The following is a 6,816-nucleotide window of genomic DNA, read 5'->3' on the forward strand; positions in this document are numbered from 1 at the left end:
GTACCATGAGGACAACTGTCTCCCTTATCTCTCTCTACTGGTACCATGAGGACAGCTGTCTCCTCATCTCTCTCTAATGGTACCATGAGGACAACTGTCTCCCTCATCTCTCTCTACTGGTACCATGAGGACAACTGTCTCCCTCACCTCTCTACTGGTACCATGAGGACAACTGTCTCCCTCATCTCTCTCTACTGGTACCATGAGGACAACTGTCTCCCTCATCTCTCTCTACTGGTACCATGAGGACAACTGCCTCCCTCATCTCTCTCTACTGGTACCATGAGGACAACTGTCTCCTCATCTCTCTACTGGTACCATGAGGACAACTGTCTCCCTCATCTCTCTACTGGTACCATGAGGACAACTGTCTCCCTCATCTCTCTCTACTGGTACCATGAGGACAACTGTCTCCCTCATCTCTCTCTACTGGTACCATGAGGACAACTGCCTCCCTCATCTCTCTACTGGTACCATGAGGACAGCTGTCTCCCTCACCTCTCTACTGGTACCATGAGGACAACTGCCTCCCTCATCTCTCTACTGGTACCATGAGGACAACTGTCTCCCTCACCTCTCTACTGGTACCATGAGGACAACTGCCTCCCTCATCTCTCTACTGGTACCATGAGGACAACTGCCCCCCTCATCTCTCTACTGGTACCATGAGGACAACTGCCTCCCTCATCTCTCTCTACTGGTACCATGAGGACAACTGTCTCCCTCACCTCTCTCTACTGGTACCATGAGGACAACTGCCTCCCTCATCTCTCTCTACTGGTACCATGAGGACAACTGTCTCCCTCATCTCTCTCTACTGGTACCATGAGGACAACTGTCTCTCTCATCTCTCTCTACTGGTACCATGAGGACAACTGTCTCCCTCATCTCTCTCTACTGGTACCATGAGGACAACTGTCTCCCTCATCTCTCTACTGGTACCATGAGGACAACTGTCTCCCTCATCTCTCTACTGGTACCATGAGGACAACTGTCTCCCTCATCTCTCTACTGGTACCATGAGGACAACTGCCTCCCTCATCTCTCTCTACTGGTACCATGAGGACAACTGTCTCCCTCATCTCTCTCTACTGGTACCATGAGGACAACTGCCTCCCTCATCTCTCTCTACTGGTACCATGAGGACAACTGCCTCCCTCATCTCTCTCTAATGGTACCATGAGGACAACTGCCTCCCTCACCTCTCTCTACTGGTACCATGAGGACAGCTGTCTCCCTCATCTCTCTACTGGTACCATGAGGACAGCTGTCTCCCTCACATCTCTCTACTGGTACCATGAGGACAGCTGTCTCCCTCATCTCTCTCTAATGGTACCATGAGGACAGCTGTCTCCCTCATCTCTCTACTGGTACCATGAGGACAGCTGTCTCCCTCATCTCTCTACTGGTACCATGAGGACAGCTGTCTCCCTCATCTCTCTCTAATGGTACCATGAGGACAGCTGTCTCCCTCATCTCTCTACTGGTACCATGAGGACAGCTGTCTCCCTCATCTCTCTCTAATGGTACCATGAGGACAGCTGTCTCCCTCATCTCTCTCTAATGGTACCATGAGGACAGATGTCTCCCTCATCTCTCTACTGGTACCATGAGGACAGCTGTCTCCCTCATCTCTCTAATGGTACCATGAGGACAGCTGTCTCCCTCATCTCTCTAATGGTACCATGAGGACAGCTGTCTCCCTCATCTCTCTACTGGTACCATGAGGACAGCTGTCTCCCTCATCTCTCTAATGGTACCATGAGGACAGCTGTCTCCCTCATCTCTCTACTGGTACCATGAGGACAGCTGTCTCCCTCATCTCTCTCTAATGGTACCATGAGGACAGCTGTCTCCCTCATCTCTCTACTGGTACCATGAGGACAGCTGTCTCCCTCATCTCTCTACTGGTACCATGAGGACAGCTGTCTCCCTCATCTCTCTCTAATGGTACCATGAGGACAGCTGTCTCCCTCATCTCTCTACTGGTACCATGAGGACAGCTGTCTCCCTCATCTCTCTACTGGTACCATGAGGACAGCTGTCTCCCTCACATCTCTCTACTGGTACCATGAGGACAGCTGTCTCCCTCATCTCTCTACTGGTACCATGAGGACAACTGCCTCCCTCATCTCTCTACTGGTACCATGAGGACAACTGTCTCCCTCACCTCTCTACTGGTACCATGAGGACAACTGCCTCCCTCATCTCTCTACTGGTACCATGAGGACAACTGCCCCCCTCATCTCTCTACTGGTACCATGAGGACAACTGCCTCCCTCATCTCTCTCTACTGGTACCATGAGGACAACTGTCTCCCTCATCTCTCTCTACTGGTACCATGAGGACAACTGCCTCCCTCATCTCTCTCTAATGGTACCATGAGGACAACTGCCTCCCTCACCTCTCTCTACTGGTACCATGAGGACAACTGCCTCCCTCATCATTCTCTACTGGTACCATGAGGACAGCTGTCTCCCTCATCTCTATCTACTGGTACCATGAGGACAGCTGTCTCCCTCATCTCTCTACTGGTACCATGAGGACAGCTGTCTCCCTCATCTCTCTCTACTGGTACCATGAGGACAGCTGTCTCCCTCATCTCTCTCTACTGGTACCATGAGGACAGATGCCTCCCTCATTTCTCTACTGGTACCATGAGGACAGATGCCTCCCTCATCTCTCTACTGGTACCATGAGGACAGCTGTCTCCCTCATCATTCGCTACTGGTACCATGAGGACAGCTGTCTCCCTCATCTCTCTACTGGTACCATGAGGACAGCTGTCTCCCTCATCTCTCTCTACTGGTACCATGAGGACAGCTCAAATGGAAACTTAATCCCATAATGATCTTATAGTAGACCAGCCAACCTGGAAAAAGTTATGTGATTTATTTTTGCTTGTTACAGACTGTCATCAATGCTTGATAAAACATGTTTTCTGTGATTCACAAAGTAAGGCTGGATTTCAGGGTAATTTTGTATTTCTAATGCCATTTTTAACAGGTCAAAGGTCAAATGTGGTGAAAATGGTAAAATGTATGTAGATTTATGTGGAATGTTCAACAAAAATGGAGTGGATTATCAAACAACACTTAGACTATAGAGTTTCTGCATTAGTAGTTGCTTTACATCCAGCTACTCTGCTTTCAGATACACACATCCAGCTCATCAAATGCTTTACAAATGGGGTATTTGTGTGTCATAAGGAACATTAATGGTATTTAGTCTTTTTATAAAGGCCTTTTTCAATACATTTGTAAATGCCCTCATACCTGCAACAGCTGGAACTGGATCAGCTGCCATTTAGTAAATACTGTCTGACTGGACCACTGAGACCTGCTTCCCTTATGTTAATACAGCAACTACAGGGTGGCAGGTAGCCTGGTGGTTAGAGTGTTGGGACTGAACCACTGAGACCTGCTTCCCTTACGTTAATACAACAACTACAGGACGGCAGGTAGCCTGGTGGTTAGAGTGTTGGGACTGGATCAGCTGCCATTTAGTAAATACTGTCTGACTGGACCACTGAGACCTGCTTCCCTTACGTTAATACAACAACTACAGGGTGGCAGGTAGCCTGGTGGTTAGAGTGTTGGGACTGGATCAGCTGCCATTTAGTAAATACTGTCTGACTGGACCACTGAGACCTGCTTCCCTTACGTTAATACAACAACTACAGGACGGCAGGTAGCCTGGTGGTTAGAGTGTTGGGACTGAACCACTGAGACCTGCTTCCCTTACGTTAATACAACAACTACAGGACGGCAGGTAGCCTGGTGGTTAGAGTGTTGGGACTGAACCACTGAGACCTGCTTCCCTTACGTTAATACAACAACTACAGGACGGCAGGTAGCCTGGTGGTTAGAGTGTTGGGACTGAACCACTGAGACCTGCTTCCCTTATGTTAATACAACAACTACAGGACGGCAGGTAGCCTGGTGGTTAGAGTGTTGGGACAGTAACCTGAAATTTGATACACTCTTAGAAAGAAAGGTGCAATCTAGAACCTTAAAGGGTTCTTAGGCTGTCCCCATAGGAGAACCCTTTGAAGAACTCTTTTAGGTTTCAGGTAGAACCCTTTCCACATAAGGTTCTGTATGGAACCCAAAAGGGTTCTATCTGGAACCAAAAAGGGTTCTATCTGGAACCAAAAAGGGTTCTATCTGGAACCCAAAAGGGTTCTGCTACGTGGACAACCAGAAAAGCTCTTATGGAACCCTTATTTCTTAGAGTGTAGTCCTAATCCCCGAGCCGACAAGGTGAAGCAAGGCAGTTAACCCCACCACAACAACTGCTCCCCAGGTGCCCAATGTGGCACGGACTCAGAGGGGTCGGGTTAAAAGCTCTTATGGAACCCTTATTTCTTAGAGTGTAGTCCTAATCCCCGAGCCGACAAGGTGAAGCAAGGCAGTTAACCCCACCACAACAACTGCTCCCCAGGTGCCCAATGTGGCACGGACTCAGAGGGGTCGGGTTAAAAGCTCTTATGGAACCCTTATTTCTTAGAGTGTAGTCCTAATCCCCGAGCCGACAAGGTGAAGCAAGGCAGTTAACCCCACCACAACAACTGCTCCCCAGGTGCCCAATGTGGCACGGACTCAGAGGGGTCGGGTTAAAAGTGTTTCGGTTCGACCTTGTGTGTAATTTATGATTAAATATTTTTTATTTTTTAAATCAGTGATAGAGGGAAGTTGTATCATTATGCTATAGTGGTCTAGTCATTTCATCTCAGTATCATTATGCTATAGTGGTCTAGTCATTTCATCTCAGTATCATTATGCTATAGTGGTCTAGTCATTTCATCTCAGTATCATTATGCTATAGTGGTCTAGTCATTTCATCTCAGTATCATTATGCTATAGTGGTCTAGTCATTTCATCTCAGTATCATTATGCTATAGTGGTCTATAGTGGTCTAGTCATTTCATCTCAGTATCATTATGCTATAGTGGTCTATAGTGGTCTAGTCATTTCATCTCAGTATCATTATGCTATAGTGGTCTAGTCATTTCATCTCAGTATCATTATGCTATAGTGGTCTATAGTGGTCTAGTCATTTCATCTCCGTATCATTATGCTATAGTGGTCTAGTCATCTCAGTATCATTATGCTATAGTGGTCTATAGTGGTCTAGTCATTTCATCTCAGTATCATTATGCTATAGTGGTCTATAGTGGTCTAGTCATTTCATCTCAGTATCATTATGCTATAGTGGTCTATAGTGGTCTAGTCATTTCATTTCAGTATCATTATGCTATAGTGGTCTATAGTGGTCTAGTCATTTCATCTCAGTATCATTATGCTATAGTGGTCTAGTCATCTCATCTCCGTATCATTATGCTATAGTGGTCTATAGTGGTCTAGTCATTTCATCTCAGTATCATTATGCTATAGTGGTCTATAGTGGTCTATAGTGGTCTATAGTGGTCTAGTCATTTTCATCTCAGTATCATTATGCTATAGTGGTCTATAGTGGTCTAGTCATTTCATCTCAGTATCATTATGCTATAGTGGTCTAGTCATTTCATCTCAGTATCATTATGCTATAGTGGTCTAGTCATTTCATCTCAGTATCATTATGCTATAGTGGTCTAGTCATTTCATCTCAGTATCATTATGCTATAGTGGTCTAGTCATTTCATCTCAGTATCATTATGCTATAGTGGTCTAGTCATTTCATCTCAGTATCATTATGCTATAGTGGTCTAGTCATTTCATCTCAGTAAGGACAGACATGGGAACGACAAGTTCTCTCATCATTTATTTTCTTTACAGTAAAAGTTGTGTTTGTAAAAGTCCCTTTGTTATTGTTTCCATGGCGATGCTATGACATCTTTATGGTGCTGCTGGAAATGTGTTCATTTGTAAAAATACATTTGTGAATAAAAGTTCTTACCGTTTTCCTTCTCTTCTTCCTGGATGTTCGTAGAAAAGCTGTGTTCTGTAGTTCATCAGCTCCAGTCCTCAGTGAAACTCTGGTTAGTTGGAGGAGAAGACAAAGAATGATCTCTGATCCAACTCTTCTGTTGGCTTCAAACTAGTGACTACACCCTCTGCTGCTGTTTTACCAGAACAGAGACGTTTCCAGGAAACGTGTGTGTGTGTGTGTGTGTGTGTGTGTGTGTGTGTGTGTGTGTGTGTGTGTGTGTGTGTGTGTGTGTGTGTGTGTGTGTGTGTGTGTGTGTGTGTGTGTGTGTGTGTGTGTGTGTGTGTGTGTGTGTGTGTGTGTGTGTGTGTGTGTGTGTGTGTGTGTGTGTGTGTGTGTGTGTGTGTGTGTTGTTTAAGGCTTTCAGCTTAGTCATAAGGTTTCAGAAAACAGGATATGGTACTATCAGAACAGGCATTCTGGGGGCATTTCAGAGAAACATGTGTATGTGCAATTGTGTAGGTGTGCCTGTTACTATGGAGGCAAAGTATGTGCCAAAAGGACACATTTTAAATGACAAGTGGACAGGTGTCATAAACCAGTAGGCTGCTTTTCTGTTAAGAGTTTGGTTGGCCCGCCTTACCCTTGAGATTTCACTCTCTATCGCTGGTCAGTGTTTTTCCTCATAACATCTGACTTGAACCCTAACTCTAACCTTGATCCAACCTTAACCAAACTCCTAAGGCCTTTTTTTTTGTTTTCATGAATTTTTACAATGTAGCCACATTTGGAATTTGCAGCTGGCCCTATCTAGCAGAAATTCAACACCTCTCCCTCCCTCTTTCCCTCCTCCCACTCTCTCCTGTCCTGTCCTATCCTCTTCTCATCTCATATTTTATTCTTTCTCCATTTCCCCTCCTTCTCCTATACGTATCATCTCTCCATCTC

The 6,816-nt window shown here is 45.7% G+C and overlaps 1 protein-coding gene across 1 annotated transcript in view; it reads right to left on the minus strand.

The window, feature by feature from the left end:
- LOC124027381 (GTPase IMAP family member 7-like) overlaps positions 1-6,053 on the minus strand; it is an 11,440-nt gene extending 5,387 nt beyond the window's left edge. Inside the window, exon 1 of the mRNA XM_046339826.1 lies at positions 5,899-6,053. The gene's annotated coding sequence lies outside the window, so the exon portion shown is untranslated. The remainder of the gene's footprint in view (positions 1-5,898) is intronic.
- Between the last annotated feature and the right edge of the window lie 763 nt (positions 6,054-6,816).

This window comes from Oncorhynchus gorbuscha, unplaced genomic scaffold (genome assembly GCF_021184085.1).
Source record: "Oncorhynchus gorbuscha isolate QuinsamMale2020 ecotype Even-year unplaced genomic scaffold, OgorEven_v1.0 Un_scaffold_3161, whole genome shotgun sequence".
Classification (NCBI taxonomy): Eukaryota; Metazoa; Chordata; class Actinopteri; order Salmoniformes; family Salmonidae; genus Oncorhynchus; species Oncorhynchus gorbuscha.